Source organism: Balaenoptera borealis (genome assembly GCF_965194805.1).
Source record: "Balaenoptera borealis genome assembly, chromosome: 19".
NCBI classification, from domain to species: Eukaryota; Metazoa; Chordata; class Mammalia; order Artiodactyla; family Balaenopteridae; genus Balaenoptera; species Balaenoptera borealis.
In genome coordinates, this window is record NC_138878.1 from 7,408,419 (window position 1) to 7,432,926 (window position 24,508).

A 24,508-nucleotide genomic window follows, 5' to 3' on the forward strand; every position below is an offset into this window, starting at 1 on the left:
AGAGAAACTGCCTTAAAAAATAAAGAGTTTTGTTTTAGCCTGGTTTTTAGACATTCAAGTAAGTGTAGAAGTCATATGAGGAGTTCTGTACTCTGTTCTAGACTAGTTGCTCTTCTAGTAGTTTAAAGATCAAAATTTAGGACTCAAACTAGTTAAAAATGAATATTTAGCTTGATTTAGGTCCAAATCCTCCCTTGTGTAATAATAATCTTCATTCCTTGAGTCTTTGTTCAGAGTAAGACAAAATTCTGTATTTTACTCGTGTACTTCGAGTGAACTTTTTTTTTTTTTAATTAATTAATTTATTTATGGCTGTGTTGGGTCTTCGTTTCTGTGCGAGGGCTTTCTCTAGTTGTGGCAAGCGGGGGCCACTCTTCATCGCGGTGCGCGGGCCTCTCACTATCGCGGCCTCTCTTGTTGCGGAGCACAGGCTCCAGACGCGCAGGCTCAGTAATTGTGGCTCACGGGCCCAGCTGCTCCGCGGCATGTGGGATCTTCCCAGACCAGGGCTCGAACCCGTGTCCCCTGCATTGGCAGGCAGATTCTCAACCACTGCGCCACCAGGGAAGCCCTCCAATGAACTTTTGATGAACACTTTCACCTTGAAGTAGGGTGTGTGTGTGTGTGAAAAAGAAAATGAGAGAGAGGGATAATCTTTCATTCTTTCCGGGCACTTTGCATTCGCATTGGTTTTGTAAGTCTCACAGCAAACCTCTGATATTGGTACTTGTATCATCATGATTCAATTTGACTTCACATCACAGAAAATCTCTCCACAGTGGTTTAAACACAAAAGGTTTATTCTCACAAGTAAAAGAATAATCAGAGCTAGGCAATCCAAGGCTGGTATGGCAGCTTCATGTAATTACCAAGGGACACAGGCTCCTTCTGCCTTTGCTGCTCTGCTATTTTTAGCCTGCTGCCTCATGGTCCAAAATAGCTACAGAAGCTCCAGTCATTATATGTACATTCCAGTCCACAAGAAAGTATCAGTAGAAGTAGAAGGCCATACCCCTTCTTCTTAAAGGTCAGTTTTGGAAATATGGTACCACACATCTGCTTATAATTCATTGTCATATGTCTACACCTAACTTCAAGGGAGGCTGGGAAAATAGTCTGTTGGTAGAGTGACATTTGCTGAGGGAGAGAAACAGACAGTTGATATTAGCAAGTATATAGCAGTCTTGCCTTAATCCTAGCATGCTTACTTTACTTGCCTAAGACCACATAACTTAAAACAGGCAGAGCTGAGACCTAAATTTTACTATTATTTGTTCTCTTATTTTCTGCCTTTCCTGTGCTCAGCTCTTCTATTATCTTCACAGTTGAGAAAATGGCTAGTTTTTCTCAAACACCCTCTCAGAGCTATTTATTTTCCCATTTTTAGCACCAGGACCATTCTCTGAGTTCTGCAAAGTGTTATGGGGAACAGAAGAAAGGGAGAGTACTGATTTCAACCTTGCAACGCAATCACTCCCAGCTTCCATAAATCAGCAGGTTTTTAGGATGCGGCAAGGAGAGTGCCATCTGATTTTTATACACCTGATTCACAATAAAATCTGCACAGGGGCTTCTTGGGTGCTTATTTTCCTGAAAGGCTAAGGCAGCAGAAATCCATCTATTATATCAGGGGAGAAGGATTCACCCGTTTAGAAGTAACTGGTAAATGCTGGTATAGAGCATTTTAACTTTCAATATCCATTTTTAATGCAACTTGGTGGAACATATCTTTGCACGTGTACTGAGTTGCCCAGAGAGGATCCTTAATGACTTTTCTGCTATAAACCAAAACTTCACTTTAAAAATAAAAATAGGGACTTCCCTGGTGGTCCAGTGGTTAAGAATCCACCTTCCAATGCAAGGGACGTGGGTTCGATCCCTGGTCGGGGAACTAAGATCCCACATGCCACGGGGCAACTAAGACCATGCACCACAACTACTGAGCCCACACACTCTGGAGCCTGCACGCCACAACTAGAGAGAAGCCCACACACCACAACTAGAGAGAAGCCCATACACCACAACTAGAGAGAAGCCCGCGTGTTGCAACGAAGAGCCTGCACGCCACAGCAAAAGATCCTGTATGCCACAATGAAGATCCTGCATGCTGCAACTAAGACCTGATGCAACCAAATAAATAAATATTAAAAAAATAAAATAACAATGAAGACCTGGATCTCAGATCTCTTTCACCGGCCTGAATGTGTGGCTTTATGAAGTCCCATAGTGGTAACTCCTCTTGCTCTGTAAGAACCATCCTCTTCCCTCCTCTGATAAATTCATATCCACTGTATTACGTGTCTTGAAACCCAAGCCTTAAGCTTGGCATTAGTGCCTGTACGACTTGGGAGCCATATGTCAACATAAGGGCAAAGCATGGCTCACCTGCTAACAGAGGCACCAGTTAGCTTGACACTGGGGAAGCCACGTCAAGTTTTGGGTCTCAGGTTGCCTCACCTCTCAAAGGAGGTGGTTGGTTTAGACCATTTGGGATTTCCCATGCTCCTGGACAGGGCAAGGAGGTGGTGAGAGCTGTGATCAGTTGTCCTAAGTGTGTAGTCCTGTGACTGGGGTTCTCAGCAGGGTTCTGTTAAGTGAGCTCCTCTGAGGAAACATGCCTTCTTATATCCTGCACAGGAGGGGGTGCTTTGCCTGCATGTTCTCACACGGTACTCTCGGTAGCTTACGACATGGTTGCTGTCATCCGTGGTTTACAGTAGGGGAAACTGAGGCTGAGAGAGACCAGTAGCTCGCTCTCACTATCTCAGAAGTAGTAGAACCCAGATTGGAACTCAGACATATGATACCAACATATGGGCTTTCTTTCAGGAAAGCCAATTCATTACATGGATATTCAAACTAAACTAAGTTTTAAAACTTAGCAGCACTGGGCATAAATAGGTTGAACCGTATGAAATTGCCGGTACTTGATGGCATTTGTGCTACAAATATGTCAGTCCCATGTGGTTCAGTCAGTAGATAAAGTAATCCCTTGCCAAGTCATTTTACTCAATTTGGAGCTTGGCAAATACAATTACTGAAGGACTTCTAGAATATGTAATTCTAGTCCTCACCTAAAACCAGTAAGCAATGGCATTATGAAAAGGCTTGGTCATTACTCCTGTCTAAGTATCTATCATCTCTTTTCCTTTCTGCACCCCACCTCCCAGATCTACTATCTCACCAGAGATTAGAATAGTACTTCCTAAGTGGTGGATATTTTTATGTAATTTACGGAGTTGCATTTTTAAAAAATTTACTGCTACAATGCTTCAATTAAAAAAATAAAAAGATTTATGCTCAAAGAAGTTTACTGCAGCAAGATTCACAATATGTATGTGATCTCAAGCAATACAGAAAAACATGACTGGAGAATCTACTAGGGTTATACTAGTGATTGTGGAATGGAGCTGAGTTTTGTTTTATTTTCTCCCTGCTCCTGTATACTTTCACATTCTTTCTAATTTTCCTGTCTTACATTAGTCCATATGAGAAGAAAATCAAGTAAAACCCTCAAAAATGAAAGAAAACTCTTCAAAAGTAGAATTTAAATATGGCACGACAAAAATATTAATGTGAAATGAAGTCCTATTCTGTCTTTTGGAGAAGAAAGACGTTGATTTGATAAGAGAGGAGCTGAGCAGATCTACCAAAGGTGTAGAGAGCTGGGGAAAAGAAGGAACATGAAAAAGGATGGAGCAGAGTGCCTGTGAGCTGGGAGGCCGCTAGAAGGAAAGGAGAGCCGAGGTGGCCCAGTGTAGATCTCTCCCTGAAATGCCACATCCTTGGGGAGGCCTTCCTGAGCACCCACTCTAATTTAGAGCCCCCTGGTTTCCCCTCATATAGGATGACCCTATAAACTCATCCTTTTTACCCAGGACTTCCTGGTTTTAGCACTGAAAGTTCCAGACCCTGGGAACCCACTGGGGGAAGGTTGGTCATCTGCCTGTCACAGCACCTCTCCTCTACTTCAGACTGTTGTAGCACACATTGCAGTTGTAACAGTTGAGCGCAGTTGTTACAGATGTGTAATTTCCTTATCTCTTCAGTTTGCTTGTATCTATCTTCTCCCACTAGGCAGTAAATTTCACAAGGGCAGAAACCATCCCAGTGACTTGCAGTTGTGGGTATTGGAGGATTTATTGAATGAGGAGATGCGCTGGCCAGGCACAGGCACTCTGGGCTGAGCGTGTGTGAAGGTGGAGATGGAGGGAGAGAGTCTGGTGTGTCAGTAGCTGAAAGACTTCCAGCATGGCCAGTGAAGGGTCTGAAGGCTGGAGCAAGGCCATGCTAGAGCATTAGCATTTGGGGGGCCATCGAACCCTTTCACTGTCTGCTGAAAGCGATGGACCCGCTCTCCACAGAAATGCACAGTTGCACATCATTTTGCATATAGACTCAGAGTTTTGAGCAAGAGTGGCAAAACTACAGCCCATAGGTCAAATCTGGCCAGTGGCATGTTTTTTGTAAATAAAGTTTTATTGGAACGTAGACACAACCATTCATCTACATATCGCCTATGGCTGCTTTCTTGCCGAAGCTCAGAGACGCGTAGTTCTAATACGCAATGTGATGAACTTGCAAAGCCTCAAATATACCTTTTGGCCCTTTACAGAAAAAGTTTGCCAGTCCCTGGTTTAGAGAGCAGTTGAGAGCCTGGCGGTGACTAGACCCAGGTTAAACCCTTGCTGTAGAAGTTAGAGAGCTACTGAAGGAACTTGTAGATGACAGCAAAGTGGTTAGTCCCCCTTTGGGTGGAATGGAAGGTGTGGAAAGCAGGACACTGGGAGTGCAGAAACCTTTGAAGCAATAGCCCAGAGGAGAGGTGATGAAGACTGAACGAGGGCAGGGGCATGGGGTGGAGAGCACAGATTTTCAGATGCCTGACTTTGCAGCTCTGCTCTGCTTCCCTACACACTCAACTCTGCCCCGGATGGAAACAGCCCCAGCAGTTCTAGTCCACACTTGACCACGAGCTGATGGGTTCCACACAGATATTGTCAAATCAGCCCCTCTAAGGCTCATTGCTGGCAATGCATAGAGCTCTAATCAGGGAGTTCACTCATCCGCTTCTGCTTTGTGCAGTGCTGGCTTTAAAAAGATCTAAACCCAAAAATTGAAAAAAAAAAAAAAAATCTAAAACCCCGTGGGGTTCACAGAGCAAGTCAAAGAGCAAGAGCTTATTGTTGGCTTTTTCAAAACAACCTCTGCCTTTGAAATGGGTGGTCTTAACAGTTCTGCGTCAGGACAAATTTAGGATGCGATGAGATCTAGCTGCTCGCCCTCTCATTGTCTGTGATGCTGGGAGGTGACAAGAATCAGAGAGAGGATAGCAACATGTACCCTCAGATCTGCTCCCCGCAGGGAACCCCCTCTTCCCGTTCACAGTGTCAGAGTTCAGGGGCCACATTTGGAGGTGAGATACTGGATGTGAGTGCTCATCTCTACATTAACCCTCATTTTTTTCCTCCGCTTGGAAGAACTTGGCTATTATTGCTGTAAGCAGTGCTGTAAAGGAACAGCTCAGCTAGTGCTGGCCAGTTTTGGGGTCCAAGAATGTTCTCAGGGATGATAAGAGAGGCAAAGAACCGTGAGGGGAAATTGCACGAATCATGCTGCAGTGTGGATGGACCTCAAAAACATTATGCTAAGTGAAGGAAACCAGTCACAAGAGACCACAGATTGTATGATTGCAATTATTATTCTGTGAAATGTCCAGAATAGGCAAACCCATAGAGACAGAAAGCAGAAGAGTGGTCGCCAGCAGCTGGAGGGAGTGGTGAGTGGGGAGTGAGTGCTTAATTGGTTTGGGGTTTTACTTTGGAGTGATGGAGACATTTTGGAGCTAGATAGAGGTGGTGGTTGAACAGCATCATGAGTATACGAAATGCCATGGAACTGTTCACTTTACAATGGCTAATTTTATGTTATGTGAATTTCACTTCAATAACTTATTTCAAAACGGAAGAGGTAGGGACTTCCCTGGTGGCGCAGTGGTTGAGAATCTGCCTGCCGATGCAGGGGACACGGGTTCGAGCCCTGGTCTGGGAGGATCCCACATGCCGTGGAGCAACTAGGCCCGTGAGCCACAACTACTGAGCCTGCGTGTCTGGAGCCTGTGCTCTGCAACAAGAGAGGCCGCGACAGTGAGAGGCCTGCGCACCGCGATGAAGAGTGGCCCCTGCTCGCCGCAACTAGAGAAAGCCCTCACACAGAAACGAAGACCCAACACAGCCAAAAATAAATAAATAAATAAACAAATTTATTAAAAAAACAAAAACAAAAAACGGAAGAGGCAGAGGGGGAGGGGGAGAAGGACATGGCCCTTGATGGTCTACACTTCTTCTTGTGGGATTCCAAGAAGCCATCTTCATCCCAGCAGCATGCGGAGCTGTCTCCGTGTCGATGGCTATGTTAGTCCTCCCGTTTTTGCTTTCTCTCTGTATCCTGCCACCACATGCCATCGATTGACCCCCGAAGTTCTCAAATCGACCTGGTCCTTTCCTGTCTCACTGTCACCACCTTTCTCTAGGACCTTCATCTCCCCCAACTGGGAAATGCCCTTTCTTCCTGCCTCCGTTTCCTTACCTCCACTCTGCCCTCTGCCCTCTGGCCAGAGAAATCTTTCTAACGTACTTCTTGCACCATGTCATGCTGCTGTGCCCCGTGTCTTTTCCCCCTCCCTCGTGGTAGAGAGTTCACGAGCTTGGTGTGGTAAACGGAAGAGAACCTTGGACTTGGATTTGGACACTCCAGGACACCCTGATTCTGACCCTGTCTAGTGTGGCGTCGTGGCCGACTCATGAGTGTATTTATTAACACGGGCTCTGTTTTGTTTCTCCCTTTTGTTGCATGGTGGTAACGACAGTCTATCACTGGGTTTGGTGAGAATCAAGTGAGATTACATGTGGCCGACATTTACTGAGCACTTGCCCGGGCAGACCCTGGACTAAGGACATCGTTTGAATTTTCTCAAATAATAGAAGACTGCATTCAGCCTAAGGCTCTATGTATATTTGATCCATTATCATCATCATCACCGTCATCATCACTTTTTAAAGCCCCCTTCAATGTGGTCTAATGCTTTGACTCTTTGCTTTTATTCTGTGCGTGGTCGATCAGTTTTCCCATCCGTACCTGTCTGTGCGTGGTGCCCTCACACCACGGGACTGTCCCCGCTGCCGGGAGCTCCCATCCTTCCCTCACAGCTCCCAGTTAGGCTACTTGCAGTATCTCTAAGTAGCACAGTTTTCCTCCAGGAAGGTCTGAGAGGACTGAGGCTCTTTTCCCAAAGATTTCTCAGACTCAAGCTGAATTTCCGAAAGCTGAGGTAGCCATGGCGAGTTGAGAGAGGCAGAGATCCCCAGATCTCCTTGTCTTGGATGCTGAGCTTCCAGAAGAAATTCACAGCCACACATGCTTTGTATCCCAGAGTTGAGTATCCCACAGTTGTCCCACGAGAGTTGTCCCACGAGAACGCACATCCCGGTTTGCCAAATTTTAATCATGCAGATATTTTCATTCACATGTTCTGCAAAGACCTTAATCTTTGGTTAAAGTGCCAGTCTTGGGTGAGGCGTTTCTTATAAACACCCGTGAATCTTTGACGGTGGCCGTATGCCCATCTTCAGTGTGGCTGATCCAGGCTGTTGACCCCCTGCCCCGGGATGGACCTGCTTCTCTCACGTGGTCCAGAAGCTTGGTTGCTGCTGTGCAGCGTCTCCTTTCTCTTTGACAGTTCGGGTTGTATCCAGGAGGCCTGATGAGGTAGGAGGTCTATAACGAGGCAGGAAACTGACAGTTGATTCTTTTTATGATCACTTGACACATAATGTGACCTTCCAAATATCCAAACAAAAACAAACTTCTTCCCTCCCTCCATCTACCCCTTTATTTTAATTCTAGTTTTGGGCCTGGCTGAGAGGGAGCATAGAGACCCCAAATCCTGGCTGAGATGTTATGAACGGTGTTTGGTTTATTGATTTCTTGAATAAATGTTTATTCAGCCCATACTCTGTGTCAGGAATTATGCTAGGTGTTGGGAAGCGAGGTGAAGCGTGTGAACATGGTCACAGCCTTCCCAAAGTTTATCACATAGTAGGGATGACACTTAAAGAAGGAATTACCATCAGACAATGTTGAGCCCAACGGTAGAAACCAGAGTATGTTATAGGAACATTACACAGAGGCGTCTCCCTGGTGAGAAGTGGTCTGGGAATGCTTCCTGTAGGAGTTAACGTGTGCACTGCGACCTGAAGAATGGACAAGAATGAGCCATAGAGGGGAGCACTGCGGGCCACTAGACTAGCACACGGAGAGGCTAAGAGTGCGAGACTGCTTGGCACGTTCGAGGGAGTGACAGGTGCTCAGTGTGGCTGGAGTGGGTGGAGAGTTGTAGAGGGTTACAGGGGATGAGGAAGGAGGAGAAAAGGGAGAAAGGAGGCTAGGAAAAGTAGCTGGGCCTGACGTCCAAGTTGCCTCCCTGGTCCTGCGGCACCCAGAGAGAGTCCCTTCTGCATGGGGTTCTCGGTAGGATGGAATCCCAGGGCCCCTCTGAATTCTAGTTCCCCCACGCTTAAGAGCAAGTCACTGCTACTCAGAACCCTGGCGTCTTTACCTGCAAAGGGACACAGTGGGCCTGGCCCCATACGGAGATGGGAGGATTGGAGATGGAGTGCCGCGTTCAGTTACCATGTGGTCAAGGCTCCCCTGGAGATGCTGGTGCTTTGGTGGCTGCCCAGACCCGGCCCCCAGCCCCCTCTGGCCTCAGCCGGCACACGTGGAGCCTGAAAGGCCAGCCAGTGGGCAGGCAGGAGGAGTATCTCGCTCACTCAGCCACAGACAGAGCGTCTGTCATTTTTTCCTGACTTGGAGGAGAGGGCTTGGGCACCAAATAGACGCAGACTTGGCTCTTTATTCTGTTATCTGCTCATTTTGTTCATCCAGGCACTCGTTCCAACAAAGCTTCTCAGCACCAGGGAGACACCAGGCATGGTGAGCCAGACAGGCATGACCCTTGCCGCCCTCAGAGACCTTACCATCTGGTCAGGAAGAGACAGACAGGCATGACCCTTGCCGCCCTCAGAGACCTTACCATCTGGTCAGGAAGAGAGCAATTAAACAGAGAAGTACAAAAATAATCACAATTGTCAGAGGAGCCAGGAAGGACTAGTAGAGCATTACCAGGGCTCCTTAACTGTATGGAGGTTTATGGTCTGAATATTGGCGCTACTGATTATCTGATGGGAAGGTTCCTGGACCCTTCTGTGCCTCAGTTTCCTCATCTGCAAAATGTGAGGAGTGGGGCTAAACCATGTAAGAAACGGTGGTTTTAAACTTTGCTGCATCAGAATCACCTGGCGAGACCTTAAAAATCCCAGTGCCCAGATTGTACCCACACCAACTCAATCAGGATCCCTGGGGGTGGGCCCCAGACACTTAAATTTTCTTAGAGATTCCTAGGTGATAGCAATGTGCAGCCAAGTTTGGGAACCAGTGCTCTAGCCCAGCACTTCTCACACTTTCACATGCCTGTGAATCACCTAGAGTCTTGGAAAACGTAGCTTCTGATTTATTAGCTCTGGGATGGGACTGGAATGTTTACATTTCTAACAGGGCCCTGGGCAGTGGTTCTCAGCTGGGGTGATTATGCCTCCAGGGGACCTTTGGCAATGTCTGGAGACATTTTTGGTTGTCAGAAGTTGGGATGGAGGGAGGTGCTTTTAGCAGCCAGTGGGTGCAAGTCAAGGATACTGCTAAACATCCCACAATGCACAGGGCAGCTCCCACAACTAAGAAATTTCTGGCCCCAAATGTCAATATTGCCAAGGACTGAGAAACCCTTTTCCAGGGTGAAGTTGATGCTGCTGGTCCCACAGACCATGCTCTGAGGAGCAACAGAATCCCCTTCTCCAGTTTAGCCACAATGACTCTGGGCTGAGCTATCCAAGCGAGACTGAGAATTCGTCACGATGTGAGCTGACACAATGAGCAGAGATCAAATTTTGTCTTTGGTTGGGGTTTTGGTGAAAGGCAGAGAGGATTTCACTGGCCCCAAATCATTGGTGTTAGAGAAGAGGCTGTTTGAGTGTTTGTAGGGATGTAGCATTGAGAAATCAAAGGCAAACTTCCACATTTCCACCGGGTTTAAGCAGCAAAGACAAAAGAACTAAAGAAGGCAAGCACATGAATTATTAACAGGCCCGGGTGTGAAAGTGTGGTGCAAGCCTTTTTAACACTGTTCGAGATCAGGATGAGGAAAAATGGGCTGAGACTTAATTGTTTCATTGACTTTTGCAGAGGAAACCCAGAGTCATCAAATACACACAGAGTGCAGAGGAAGAATTCATACGTAATACTTTCCTCCCTTACTTTTCTGTTAAGATTAATTTGTAATTTATGGCTCTAATGACGTGCCTGGTGATGGAGTTGAGATCTGGCTTCAGGATTCCTCACACAGCCACCCTCGCACAGCTCTCCAAAGCTTTCCCTCCACCCCACTCCCCCTGCCCTTCTTGAGACCCTCATCATTTCTCATCCGGATGAGCACAGTGGGCTCCCAATTGGTTTTCCTGCATTTACTTCGTCAGCCTTCCCTTCAAAGTATCTCCACATTGTGGCTGATGGGAGATGTTTCAAAAGAGCATCTGATCACCCCTGCCCAAAGGAAACTGCTTAATGGCACTTCAGGCTGTGGTCAGTTAAGTTTCCTAGGGTTCCACTATCTCCTAGATCCATGGTCCTCTAAGCGTGATCTGTGGACCCTAGTGGGTCCCCAAGAGTCTTTCAGGGGGTCTTCAAGGTCAAAACTATTTTCATAATATTAAGACATTATTTGCCTTTATCACTGTGTTGACAGTTGCCCTGATGGCACAAAAGCCATGGGGGATGACAGTGCTGGTGCCTTAGCAGGAATCAAAGCAGAAGCATCCAACTGTACAAGTTGTCATTGTACTCTTTACTACCATGCACTCGGAACACAGAAAACAAGCAAATAAGTAAACAAAGCATTTTTTCCTTAAGAATATCCTTGGTAAAGGAATACAAATGATTAATTTAATTAAATCTCAACCCCTGAATACACATCTTTTAATATTTTGTGTGATGCAGCGGGAAGCGCACAGAAAGCACTTCTGCTGCCTGGCAAAGTACAACGGTGGCCTCCAGGAAAAGCACTTGAGTGAGTGCTTGAGTTGTGAGCTCAACTAGCCACTTCTCTTCATGCAACACCGTTTTCACTTGGAAGAGCAGCTGATAGACAGATAATTATTCAGACTGGGGTATTTGGCAGACATTGTCTTGAAAACAAAAAAGGTGGGCCTGTCACTTCAAGGAAAACAACTGACAGTATTTGTTGCCACTGCTAAAATGCAAGCTTTCAAGTGAAAATTAGAATTTTGGACAGCTTGTATCTGTAACTGTGAGCTTGACAGCGTCCCAATACTTGAATACTTCTGTGATGAGATTGATGGTATTAATAAATGTGTTTTTTTCTAATGTGATACAAATGAAATGTGAAAATATTTAAAATCTGCATAACTCAGAGAATCCATATTTTTCAAATGAATCATCATGAATGAGTTCAGGAGCCAAAGTGCAAGATGGACCAATGGATTTTAATTGGACAGACTACAAAATGAATTATTGATAAGGTTTCAGATTCTACATTGCAACTAACCTTTAAGAAATACCCCTTGTTGAGTTTTGGTGTAGTATCAAACAAGACTATCCACAATTATCTGAAAAGACTATTAAAATACTCTTCTCTATTCTAGTTACATGTCTCTGTGAGTCTGGGTTTGCTTCATATACTTTAACCAAAAATTAAATTACAATGGATTGAATGCAGAAGTAGATGTGAGAATCTAGCTGTCTTCTATTAAGCCTGACTTTAAGAGGATTTGCAAAAAGTGTTAAACGATGCCTCTCCTCTGACTAAATTTTTTTTTGTCTTGAAAACTATGGTTATTTTTAAGCAAAACTGTGTTATTTCTGTTGACATGTAATAGATTTAGTATTATTGTTTTAAACGAATAGATAAATATCTAAAAATTTCATCAGTTTGAATTTCTAAAATGTAAATATCGATAGACATAACTCACATAAACAAAAGCTGTTTGGAGACTTCAATAGATTGTAAGTGTGTGAATGGGTCATTAAGGCCATAAGTTTGAGGTCTGCCACTTTAGACCTCACTGCTGTCATGTCACCTCTTTGATCTTCTCTGTGCTCGGAATGATGGGCTACTATTATTTTTAACCTGTAAATGTGCACCACCCTAGAGGGCCTTGCATTTCAGAGAGTGATCACATTACATTATCAGCTGAAGTTTTTCAGGGCTAAGGAATTTGGGAGTTTTGGAGGCTTAATGGCTTGCAGTGTGGAAAGCCATGCTGTGAAAAATAAAACAGCTGGTGGGAATTGAATGCCCACTGAGAATTGCCCTTGGACGCGTTGGTCTTTCACCCTGAACTCATAGAACCTATAACTATCAACCTTCCCATTCAGCAGGAGCTGGGCTGAGCCACGTGTAGATTGTTCCACAGCCCTCCTATAAAGGGCTTTCATAAAGGATGGGTTGGATTCATGGTATTGCCTCCTCAGACTGAACTGCCTCTTTTTTCTTCTTTCTCAGAGGTGACCCGGAAGTCACTATCAAGACCCGAATAGACTGGTTTCCAATGAGAACGCTGCCCCTTCCACAAGCCCACCTCCTCAGAGCTGCAGGCATTTTTCAGGCCTCATCTAGCCTCCTCATGGGGTAAGTTGTCTTGGCCTGGACCAGATGGCCTCCCCAAGGAAATTTGGCTAAAACATCTTCTCCTGAACGTCTGAAACTCCCATGCTCACAGGCACCCATCTGTTCCTCTTGAAAATATATCACAGCCATTGGGTTTGGAATGATCTGGAATTTTCACTGCAAATGAAATATCTCTGCCCCATTTTCTCGGACACCCAATTCCCACTTTCACAGTGTTTGGTCTGCTGGGAAGACAGACTTCAGTGCGACGCTAACGTTTTGGATTTCTGTGTCAGGATGGCGCCTAAATCCTGCCATTCACCCTCTTGTTCTCTAGTCTCCTGAGTCAAGGTTGCTGTATGAACAAGGGCAGAGACTAAATGGAAAATGGGGAAGGGCTTAGATGGAAATCCATGCCCCATGAAATGCAGGATTCCTACAATTAGCCGAGATTAGGCCAGGGGGCGCCAGGAAAGCTCCTTGCTTCTCCTTCCTGAATCTCTTGTCTTGTTTCCGAACCAGAGGGTGGGATATTATAACTATAATTCAAGAAAAAGCCAGATCAACCACACCAGATAAAGAGGATAGCTAGATACGATGCTCTCAGACACTAGGAAGGAGCTGGCGTGGGCAGCCCAATCCTTGATGGTCCAAGTTACTTGGCTAATAATTGGAGAAGGGAGATGGTAGAAAGGAGATGGGAAGGCTTATTCTCCTCCCACATGGGGAATAGTGCTTGGCTTAGACTGGACTGGAGGAAAAACTAAGGATAGGTCCTTCTTGGGCAGTGATTCTCAATCTCAGCACCACTGACATTTGGGCCTGGATAATTCTTTGTTGTGGTGGGGCTGTCCTGTACATTGCAGGATGTTTAGGAGCAACCCTGACCTTTACCCACCAGACACTAGTAGAACCTTCACCCCCCGCCCCAAGTCATAACCATCAAAAATGTCTCCAGAAACTGCCAATATACTCCCCCCTCTGTCTTTATGGATTTTTCTGTTCTGGATATTTTGAACCAATGGATTCATGATATATGGCTTTTTGTGACTGGATTGTTTCACTTTGTATAAGGTTTTCAAGATTGATCGTGTTGCAGCATACATCAGTTCCTCATTTGTGTTCGTTGTCAAATAATATTCCATGGTGATGTAACGCATTTATTCATTCATGAGTTGACAGACATTTGGGTTGTTTTCCAGTTTGTGGCTATAATGATACTATGCGCATTCATGTAAAGGTTTTTTGTGTGGACATAAATTCTCAATTCTCTTGGATGTATGTCTAGGAGTGGACTTGGCGGGTCTTATGGTGACTATATGTTTAACATTTCAAAGAACTGCCAGACTGTTTTTCACAGTGGCTGCACCATTTTATAATTCCACCAACAATGTATAAGTGTTCCAGTTCTTTCACATCCTCACCAAGACTTGTTATTGTTGGTCGTTTTGATTCATTCATCTGTTCTTTTACTTATTCATTCAACAATTAATTACTGAGTACCTGTGTGTGCTAGAGCCTAGGGTATAAAAGTTAGAAAATCACATAAGAAGCTTATGATATTTTGGCAGAGACCAACAGTAATCAAATGTTAATGCAAATAAAAGTAAAAATGCAATTATGGGGGGAATTACAGAGGGGTAGTTGTGCATGAAGCTATGTGACTGTATACCAGTGAGCTTTGACTTTGTGCAGGGGCTCGGGGAAGGTTTCCCTTAGGAGGCAATGATTGAGCTGAGATGTACAAGCTGAACGAGAGCTAAGTAGATATTTGATTATAAACAATAGTGTTCGTGGATCTCTGCCTCAGTTCTTTCTTCATAATATGGAGTTTGCCAGATCCACATAACACTGTGATTTGGGGAACTTAGTGAAAGCTATTGTTACGGAAAGATTACATCCCTCAATTAGTGAGTCTCTGGTTTCCACTTGTAATCTTCTATGCTCCCTCACTCTCCAGAAGAAAGGATCTCTAGACAAATGATGGTATTGAGGGTGGTGGTGATAGTGGTGGTGGTGGTGGTGATGATGATGGTGGTGGTGGGGTTGATGGCAGTGATCCTGATGGTGGCGTTGATGGTGGTGGTGGTGGTGATGATGATGTTGAGGTAGGCTGTGATTTGATGGCTGCCTTCTATGCACCAAGTACTGTGCTAAGTAATTTACAACATCTTATCCATCTCTTATAATGACACTGCAATAGAAGGAGGTCAGCATGAGCCTAGAATGAAGGAGAAAGGGGAAAAGGCAATGGGGAAAAAGGCCCTGAGTTTACGTACGAAGGAATTGTACTTACAGTTGAAGAAATGACTCTGAGGCACATATTTCTAAGTCTGTGTTCAGAGAGCACCTGAAATAGGTACTTGGTTTCAGAAAATGTATTTTTATGCCATGTAATTCTGTTTATACTTAGAAGGGTATTTTACTTCTTGAATATGGAGTGCAATTTCTTTTATTTCAAATTACTTCTCTGGTATTAAACTAAATGGTTTAGCTTAATCACATATAACAAACCTCCCAGTATAAGGGCCTGGATCCCAAATCTTGCTACAAATTAGTTTCTAGCCCAGGCAATAAATGCATACCTGGAGCAAATTCAAAAAGGGAAACCACTTTAATTAGGTTTGAAAGTGTCTCCAGTCAGTTCCAGAATAGCTGTCACTGGATTTATGATGTACCTTCCAAATTGTAACTCTTTTCATATTCAGCTTAAGTGAGAAGGCCACAGAGAAATTGAGCTCGATTTCTTGAAACCTTAATATTTATCTCCCCAGATAAGTGCCTCTAGAAAATACATGGGTGCGGCAGATGGAAGGCAAGCCGGCTCACCTATCAGTTAGTCTGTGTCATTGTTTCCACTTAATTGCAAGGGTTCTAGGATTAATCCAATCAAACCTTCCTTGGAACATTTCCATTAGTATAATCTGACCCCACTAATCTGTCATGCAACAATTGCTTTCACTTTTACATTTATGCCCAAAGGACAGTAACGCAGGCTTTCCTGGAGGAGGAGCTGGCCCTGAGACTCAGAGAAGTTAGATGACTTGCAGAATACCAGTGAGTTCTAAGTGTCAGAACCAGGATTCAAACCCAGGTGACTCTAATTCCAGTATTTTGAGCCCAAGGAACATACTCAGAAGAAAATGTCAGCAATAAAAATAATGGTCAGTCATTTCATTTATGGGATTCCCAGCTGTTTTGAAGTTGAGTCACCTGTTAATCTTTGTTGGATTCTTTTAGCCGTGTTTTCCTAGCCATAATACATGAATGTAGCAAAACACGAGAAAGTAGACAGCATGGCATGGCAGAAAGGCATGAGGTTGGAGTTGGAAAAGTGGGACTAGAGCCTGGCTTTCCACTTCTCAGCTCTGTGACTTTGCGCTTAACCACTCTGACCCTTAGTCTTCTCCCCTGGGTACAGAGAATTAACACCTCTGGGTAGAGAGCTGTGGTGAAGATGAAGGGAGAAAATGCCTTGTGGACTCTAAATTGCCTTCCACGTTACTTACTACTTTTAACATCTAAAAGAGTATGATGAAGTCTGGCAGGAGAAGTCTGCAAGGTCTGCTCTGAGAGGTAATTGGAGGCGTCGTACTGTGTCAGAAAGTCACCATGACACTTAGCCTTGAGCACTCAACAGCCAGCTCTTTAATTCTTGCATAAATGGCATAGTAATTGTGAAGGAGGTAGGACGTCAGGGTTAGAATTCCCAGTATCGCCACAGTGTGCTGGACACTGTACTAAGAACTTTATGAATATTATCTCATTTAAATAAATCTATGTGATTGGTAGTAGTATTATAATCCTCACTTCACAGATGGAAACTGAGCACAGATTGGTTCAATTTACTTAAGTTAGTTCAGCTAAACAATAATTTTCTTTGATCCCAACTTCTTTTCCCTTCCATTTCCTTATTATTATCAAAGTACTTTACCAACGGAGGTTTAACTGTTTCTCCTAGATGACTGTCATGTAACTTTAATCTGACTGTAAAGCGATGTGATAGGCAGAGTAAATCTCCCCCCCATACGTCCCCCACCACCACCAAATTTTAGATGTCCACGTTATAATTTTAGGAGCTGTGAATGTGTTACCTTACATGGCAAAAGGGACTTTGCAGATATGATTAAGGTAAGGACCTTGAGATGGGGAGATTATTTTAAGTTATGTGGATAGGCCCAATGTCATTAAAAGGGTCCAGTGTAATACAAAAGCCAGAGACAGAGATATGAGGACAAAGCAAAGGCTGGAGTGATGAATTTCGAAGATGGAGCAGGAGGTCAGAACCGAGGAATGCAGGCAGCCTGTAGAAGTTGGAAAAGGCAAGGAAATGAATTCTCCCTTAGAACCTCCTGGAAGAATTCTGCAATTTTAGTACAATAAGACAGACCCATTTTGGACTTCTGACCTCAAGAGCTATAAGGCACTGGGTTTTAAGCCACTAAGCTTGAGTTGTGTTAAGTTTGTAGTAATTTGTTGTAGCAGCAATAGGAAACTAACACAGAGGGTCAGATCAAATGATTGTTCTTGGCAAACCAACCAAACAAACAAAACACCATCATAAACAGTCAAGTACACATAGCTCTACTGTGGGCTATGACATTCAAAGTGGCAGTGGATTGTAAAGCCAGCCAGTGAGGTCAAGGCCACACAGCTGGGGAGTGCAGCTCCTGGAATCCAAGTCCAGGTCTTTCCAATCATGTCGCCCTCCTTTGTCCATAAATATGGCCTGCGTAGTGACTCACTCCAGGGCCCACAGCTGGTTACCAGCAGAGCTGGGCTGGAATACGGTCCTCATGCCCCAAATACTTTTTTTTGGAAAGCAGTGATGTAAATCACGGACTCAGCACAGAATGGGGCTGCCTGACCTGGTCCCCCTGCCTCGTCTGCTTGACTCATTTCCGGAAGCACCTGCGTGTGGTGCTCGTCCATCACTTGTGACTCTCCTCACTAGCCTGGCCTCGCTCTCAGTCCCGTGTGAGAGAATGATTGGCATACAGTAGAGCCTGATGTGAGATAGTCCCCAGTGAGGTGGCTAATGTGTGCTATATGTCCCAGACTGCACTTTGCTTCCTCGTCACCGCCACCCATTACTGAGGGAGAGTCCTGACAGGGGAGTGTCTTCCGGTGTGAACAAGGGCTGGGGTGACTCATGGTTCAGGGCATACCCTCTAGAATACCATGTCCTCCCCAATGCCAAGATTAGGACGCAGCTATATGACAAAGTTGTACTTCCAGGGGAAGGAAGGAAACTAAATGTGGATGGGCACTCATTTTGTATACAGAATTATGCCTAGTGATTTCAGATTGCTTAATTCTCACAATGGTATTATGAAGTATTATGATTCCTCTTTCCAAATGTGGAAACTGAGTCACGGATCCAACAGGTAAGTGGGCTAGAAGTAGTGCTGGGTAGTTTAGAAATGTGGGATTAATGGAGAAAAAACCAAAGTTGTAATTCATACCCTTGGGTAATTAAAAGGTATTTAATGTCCTCTGTTTTCATTTATGAACAGGAGTGTTCAAAATCCATTATTGGCCAACATATAACCCGTAGTTTATTTTGACCTACTAGTGTCCTGAATAGAGCTGATGTAAATCTATTTGTGCGGCGCTGGGTGAGACATTGAGAGTCGTTGCACACTACACCAGAGTAGGATTCAAAGACTTGAATTGTAGTTGGGATATTATTATTATTATTATTTTGTCTTGGACAAATCAAAAATTTTAAAAGAGGCTTTTCCCTGGACTTTCTTACCTGTTGAGGCAGCATTAATATAGAGAATATCATAGGTTTTGAAAACAGGAAAACTAGGTTAAAATTCTGGTTTAGTTATATCTTAACTGTGGCCTTAAGCAAGCCCCTTAACCTCACTTGCCCTCAGGTTCATCATTAGGAAAATGAAGGTAATGATATGTAGCTAGTAAGCCTCTTTAAGAACTGCAAGTAATAAATAACAAGCATCTAGAAAGCAAGCTGGCCCACAGACTCGCATAAGTGGTAGCTCTCCTGCATGTCTCTCATTTTAGTTTTTGAAAACCTTTGACTACTGTTTATGGGAAACTTCTTACACAGTAGGCTATATGTCAAGGGTTATACTTGCATTATCCCATTAAATCTTCATCACAAGTTTAGGAGGTAGGTGGTATCAGAATCCTTGTAGCTAAGGAGAAGATAAATAATCTGTCCCTGTAACTAAAAACAGTGATAGAGTCAAGATCTGAATCTAAACACTACTGACTCCAGAACTCCCATTTTTAAAATTAAGCCCATGTTAATAATATATATCCACATACATTATTACTTTTGTAGAAAAAGCTGGATGTCAATTCCCTCCTCTTCCTCTAATGCAGGTAGACAAACCAGTGACTTACTGAGTCCTTGTGAGTCCCTAGATGGCATCGGGACAAGAAAAACCCAGTACGAGCCATAGCAATGCTTTCTACTGAAAGTTATAACTGAGAGTAAGTGTCAAAGGTGTGAAGAAAGTGAGATTCAGATGTCTGATTGCCCATGCTCTCAGTGAGTAGAAGAGTTGCTGCTCAAGGCTGATGGGAACCTGCCTCTCTGAGAACCAATCAGGAGATGTTTGGGTTCTCACTCCAGTTTTTGCTCTGTTCCTTCACCCTGATTCTCAACCATTCTGTAGGTTAGATAGTGGGGAAAGTAGATTACTGAGTTCTGTAACTACCTCCAACTTGCTTCCCAGAAAATTCACATTTAGTGAGCTTCTGTAATCTGCCAGGTAGACTGCTAGCAACAAGAGTACCAGAAAGATGAGGTCCTTATCCTTAAAAAAATTTTTTAAAAGCCCTGATTTGTAGCATCTGCCGATTTCTGGGGTGTAAATACTCCCACCGAGGCTAATTTCAAGCTTCACATGTGATGTTACTGAACATGGAGTTGGGAAGAGACACGTACTGGCTCTGGCGATGGCGAACCAGTACAATCTGGCTCCACCCTTCCCCGTGGGTTCTTAAATATCCTCTTTACTGGAACACACGCCCCTCCTTTGCCTAGTTAATGCTCTCTCATCCTTCGGCTCTCCATGCAATTGTCACCTCCTCAGAAGTTTCAACTGGACCCTTGTCCCAGATGGAAAGCCTTCTGAGAGTCTGAGAGGCCTTTCTAGTCTTTGCCCTCATTTTGTGAAACATGAGAAAGCACTTACAGAGAGAAATTTTGGCTGTGACTACCCATGAGAACCCCTGAGCAGGATACAGAGACCACTGTGATGTGAACACAACCTTGAAGCAATCTTTTGAGATGGAACCTTTCTGTCAAGATGGCTCTTGGGATGGGTGAGTCCTGGGTCCCAAGGAAACTTTCACAAAAAATCAAACCCAATTTTCCCATAAAACAACTGAAGGGCTTCCCTGGTGGCGCAGTGGTTGAGAATCTGCCTGCTAATGCAGGGGACACGGGTTCGAGCCCTGGTCTGGGAAGATCCCACATGCCGCGGAGCAACTAGGCCCGTGAGCCACAACTACTGAGCCTGTGCATCTGGAGCCTGTGCTCTGCAACAAGAGAGGCTGCGACAGTGAGAGGCCCGCGCACCGCGATGAAGAGTGGCCCCTGCTTGCCACAGCTAGAGAAAGCCCTCGCACAGAAACGAAGACCCAACACAGGCAAAAATAGATAAATAAATAAGTAAAAAAAAAAAAAAACAACTGAAAAGGGTTAGACCAGCTGACATATGCATCACACAATACTGAAATCGTCCACTCCACGTGTTTATTGTTGAACCCTGGGTAATGCTGTTATTTTAAGCTGTGTAAGGATCCAACTTCCAGTGGCATTTTAGGTGTCTCAGGGCAGAGTAAAGACATTTAGTCGAGGGCTTTGGAAATATTACAGCAGTGCCGTTGTCTTCTACCTGGAGGCCACTGAGCTGATTTGGATAAAATAAGAAATGGCTTGACCCCTTAGCCTCAAACAAAATCAGGACAAAATTAAACGCTTGAACTTTAAAGGAGCTCACCTAACTTCTGCCCTATTGGTCTTACTTGCCTCTGCCTTCCCTTCCTAATCGCCACGCATGGCCAGCGCTGGGGACATCCTGCTAGGAGTCAGCTCTGCCTGGGCTATTTCTGGCCTCACCCAAAATAGGAAGAACCCGAGGTCTCCTGAGAGCCTCATCTCCAGAGATCACCCATCTGCATCTGTAGTCACGAGAGAGAGGATCGTTTGCGGGACTTGGTGTCAGTGGCTGAACTTCCACCTGCTGATCGAACTAAAGAGAGCCACTGACTCTTCAGAGGGTCACCTATTACCGTTTGTCACCATTGCCCAGGAAATTGACTTTTTTCTCACGACCTGCTCTGACACCGAAGAGCTTTCTGGTGCCTCCTCTTGGGTCTAGGTGGCCTTTGTCCAGAAGGCCTACCCAGGGACATTTTGTTGAACTCCTCCTATGCAGGCAGAGTTAAGTATGGTCATAATCGTTTCCACCTTTACCACCAGCACTGCTAACATTCTCAGAGCTCCCACAGTGGATCGGGTGTCACGCTGAGCATTTTACCCGCAGAATCCCCTCTCATCCTCACAGCGACCCTACACATTTATGGTTCCCGCTTTGAGTCGAAGATTCTAGGACTCAGAGGTTAGGAAAATTGCCTAAGATCACAAAGCTAGTAAGTGGCAGAAGCGAGACTCAAATCCAGGTCTGGTAACAAGCCCAATATCCCATCTAACAGAAATTGATGGAATGATGAAATTTCATTTACAAAAAAATAACTGTTTGAAAACAGATCACTTAGAGGCTGTATTTCCTTCCTGTCACTGAGTATTCCCAAGGAACCTTGTTGACTATCCTCTTGATATCACAGACGGACAGAAGCTGTGGGCCCATCGGATATGCCTGGAGGCCTCTAGCCCAGGCCTCATTGGAGTCAACAGCAGTTGTGGTCTATAACCCAGGGCCACTTTCCTTGGCCCCTTTCCTCCCATAAGGACATAATTGGCTCCTCCTCCCATATCTCCTTGAAGAGCCAAGCCAGGTGATAAGACATTTATAAACAGTGAAAAAAATGTTTTTAATAACTTTATTTCCACCGTACATATACATGCCTCAGATTCAACGACAGAAGACAGTTGGATCTTTCATGACTAATTTTAGCAATTTTTACTTTTCCACATGTAATAGCATTGTCTCCAAAGGCCTTCTGGTTTCCATCACCATGTGGGAGGGGGCTGGTCACCTGCTCCCCATGTAGCACAGAGGCCACAAAGGTGGAATTTCCTAAACACAGTTTGAATGACAGATTCTGCCCCAAGGCTGCCTTTGCTGTTTGTCCTGGATTAATGAAGCTCACGGTGCTGAGTGGATTCTGCATTTAGCATCCTATGGTAGAAACAGTTTCACTGTAGGTAAGGGCAGTGGCTTGCTAGGATCTCCTGGGGGCCCTGGGGAAGAGGAGAAGGAGGCCAGGACAGGGTCTGGCCCAGAAAGGGACTGAATGTCCTCACCATGGGCCTGAGAAGTTTCAGCCAAGCAGACCAGATTTTGCTCTGTTCAAATAATGGGGCAAACCTAGGGTGATTCTGGCCCAGGAACACGAAGCTGGAGGGCAGTAGGTGAATTCCCAAGGCAGATTGGATGGGTATTTACATCAGGAGATCTAACTGTATCAAAAGGAGAATAAATAAAGAGAAGGGAGAGAAATTACAACTGGAAAGCATTTATTTTGTGCCATGCTCTTTACATATCTTATTTTAGTTTGATGTGGAGCTGTAGCATCAGGTAGATCTGGGTTCTATTTCCGGACCATCCTGAGCCCATCGCTTCAGCTAGGAGAATGGAGTGAAATGATGGTCAGGCTGGAGTACTTGCTCAGTCCTTTCTCTTACGGGAGTCACAGCTCAATCCCATTCACCCAAACCCCACAGAATGTGTTCCCCACAGGAAGGAAGTGTGCAGTTACTGCATGCAAAGAGAATGGACGTGGGGCAGCGAAAAGCAACATGTGCCCAGTTCAGCGACTGAACCCCAAGCCCTCTCGATATCGTCCGTGGGAGTTTATCTCTGCTCCACAGGCAGGATGGGTCTCTCGGGGGAGGAGGCATCTGGAGCTCCGGCTTCACAGTTCTGGGGAAGACTGAGATGAACCATGAAGCAGGACACTGTAATCTAATTAAAGATTAATTTCCTAGTTCTCAAGGAAGAACTAAAAGGTGATTCTTCTCCTCAAACTGAATGGTTCACTTATATAGAGAGCACACAGAGTTACCTGCCAGGTATGAATAAAGCTAAAGCAAGATGGAGAGGGAAAAGAGGGTTTCTAGCCCTGAATAGAACGGGAGTGGCCATCCTCACCATCCCAGCTGTGCTGACAGAGAAGGAAGGTACAGCAGCCTGAGAGCCCCCGGAGAGGGCTGGTTCACCTTGAGGGGCTGGGGGTGGTAGAGGACTCCCCGAGGTGCAATGGCAGCAGCACAGACAGCCACTGTGGCAGTCCAAGGATCTGCCCTGTAGCCCCCCAGCTCCAGGGAGAGGGACGGACCAAAACCCACCTGCTGTGCTCTGAACCTCTCCATGTGTTTGTGCCGAGGCCGCTCTTCCCACGGGCGTCTCCCAGCCAATGACTGAGCATGGCAGGCACATTCCAGAGGCACAGTATTTCTATGACAGGTCACTTTGGCTTGAGGGCTCGCTAGTGACTCTGCCGAACTTTTCTCACACTGCAAAGTGGTCTAGGATCCTTGCTTCGCACATGTTGTTCCTCTAATGAATTCCCACTAAACTCCTCTATGTCTTTATATTAGTTTCCTATTGTTGCTATAACAAATTGCCACAAATTTAGTGGCTTAAAAGGGCACAAATGTATTCTCTTACACTTCTGGAGGTCAGGAGCCCCAAACGGGCTTCACTGGGCTAAAAGCAAGGTGTTTCAGGGCTGCATTCCTTCTGGAGGCTCAAGGGGAGAATCTATTTCCTTGTTTTTTTCCCGTTTCAAGAAGCCACCTGCATTCCTTGGCTCATGGCCCTTTCCTCCATCTTCAAAGGCAGCAGTGTAGCATCTTCAGATTTCTCTGTCTGACTCTGACCTTTCTGCCTTTTTGTTATAAGGACCCTTTTTCGATTATATTGGGCCCACCTGGATAATCCAGAATAATCTCCCTACCTCAGTATCCTTAATCGCATCTGCAAAGTCCTTTTTGCCAATCAGGGTAAACATATTCACAAGTTCCAGGGATTAAGAGGTGAATATCTTTGGGGGCCATTATTCTGTCTACCATAATCTATTGATGCCTTTTTCAGGAATCAGATATTCTATGAAGCCTTCTCTTACTCCTAAATCAAAAGCAAGTAAAAGCACTACTCATTCCTGTGAAACACATAATTTTAATTTTATTATATAATATTGTATTATTTAATAAATCACCCAGAACTGCCCTTATTTTCTTCTTTATGTCCCTTGAACTAGATGGTGAGATCCTTGGGGGTTTATGCATCTCTGTAGCCCCCAAACTGAACAGAGTCTGCCTCACTTTAGGTTTCAGTAAATGCTCACCTGAACTGAAGCATATACTTTGTGATATGTAGGTTCCATTTTGATGTGGGCAGTCCATTAGAACATCATTTGTAGCGTGTCCAGTGTGTAAGAGCAGCTAGACAGAGGGTCCATAAATCAGGTAGAAGTTTGGGGAGATAATGCAGTCCAGCCTAATTTAAAATGTTGGGTGGAAGCACCAAGGCAAGGGAATGTGATCCAACATAGTGTCTTGGGAAAGTAACAATCTTTTGGAGTTGCTGAAACATAAAATTC

General features: G+C 44.8%; 1 long non-coding RNA gene across 2 annotated transcripts in view; it reads left to right on the forward strand.

Annotated features, from left to right (window-relative positions):
* LOC309616181 overlaps nucleotides 1-20,410 on the forward strand; it is a 208,740-nt gene extending 188,330 nt beyond the window's left edge. For both annotated transcript variants that reach the window (XR_014237339.1, XR_014237340.1), the window contains one exon: nucleotides 12,635-20,410. This is a non-coding gene — a long non-coding RNA (uncharacterized lncRNA). The remainder of the gene's footprint in view (nucleotides 1-12,634) is intronic.
* Nucleotides 20,411-24,508: the final 4,098 nt, after the last annotated feature.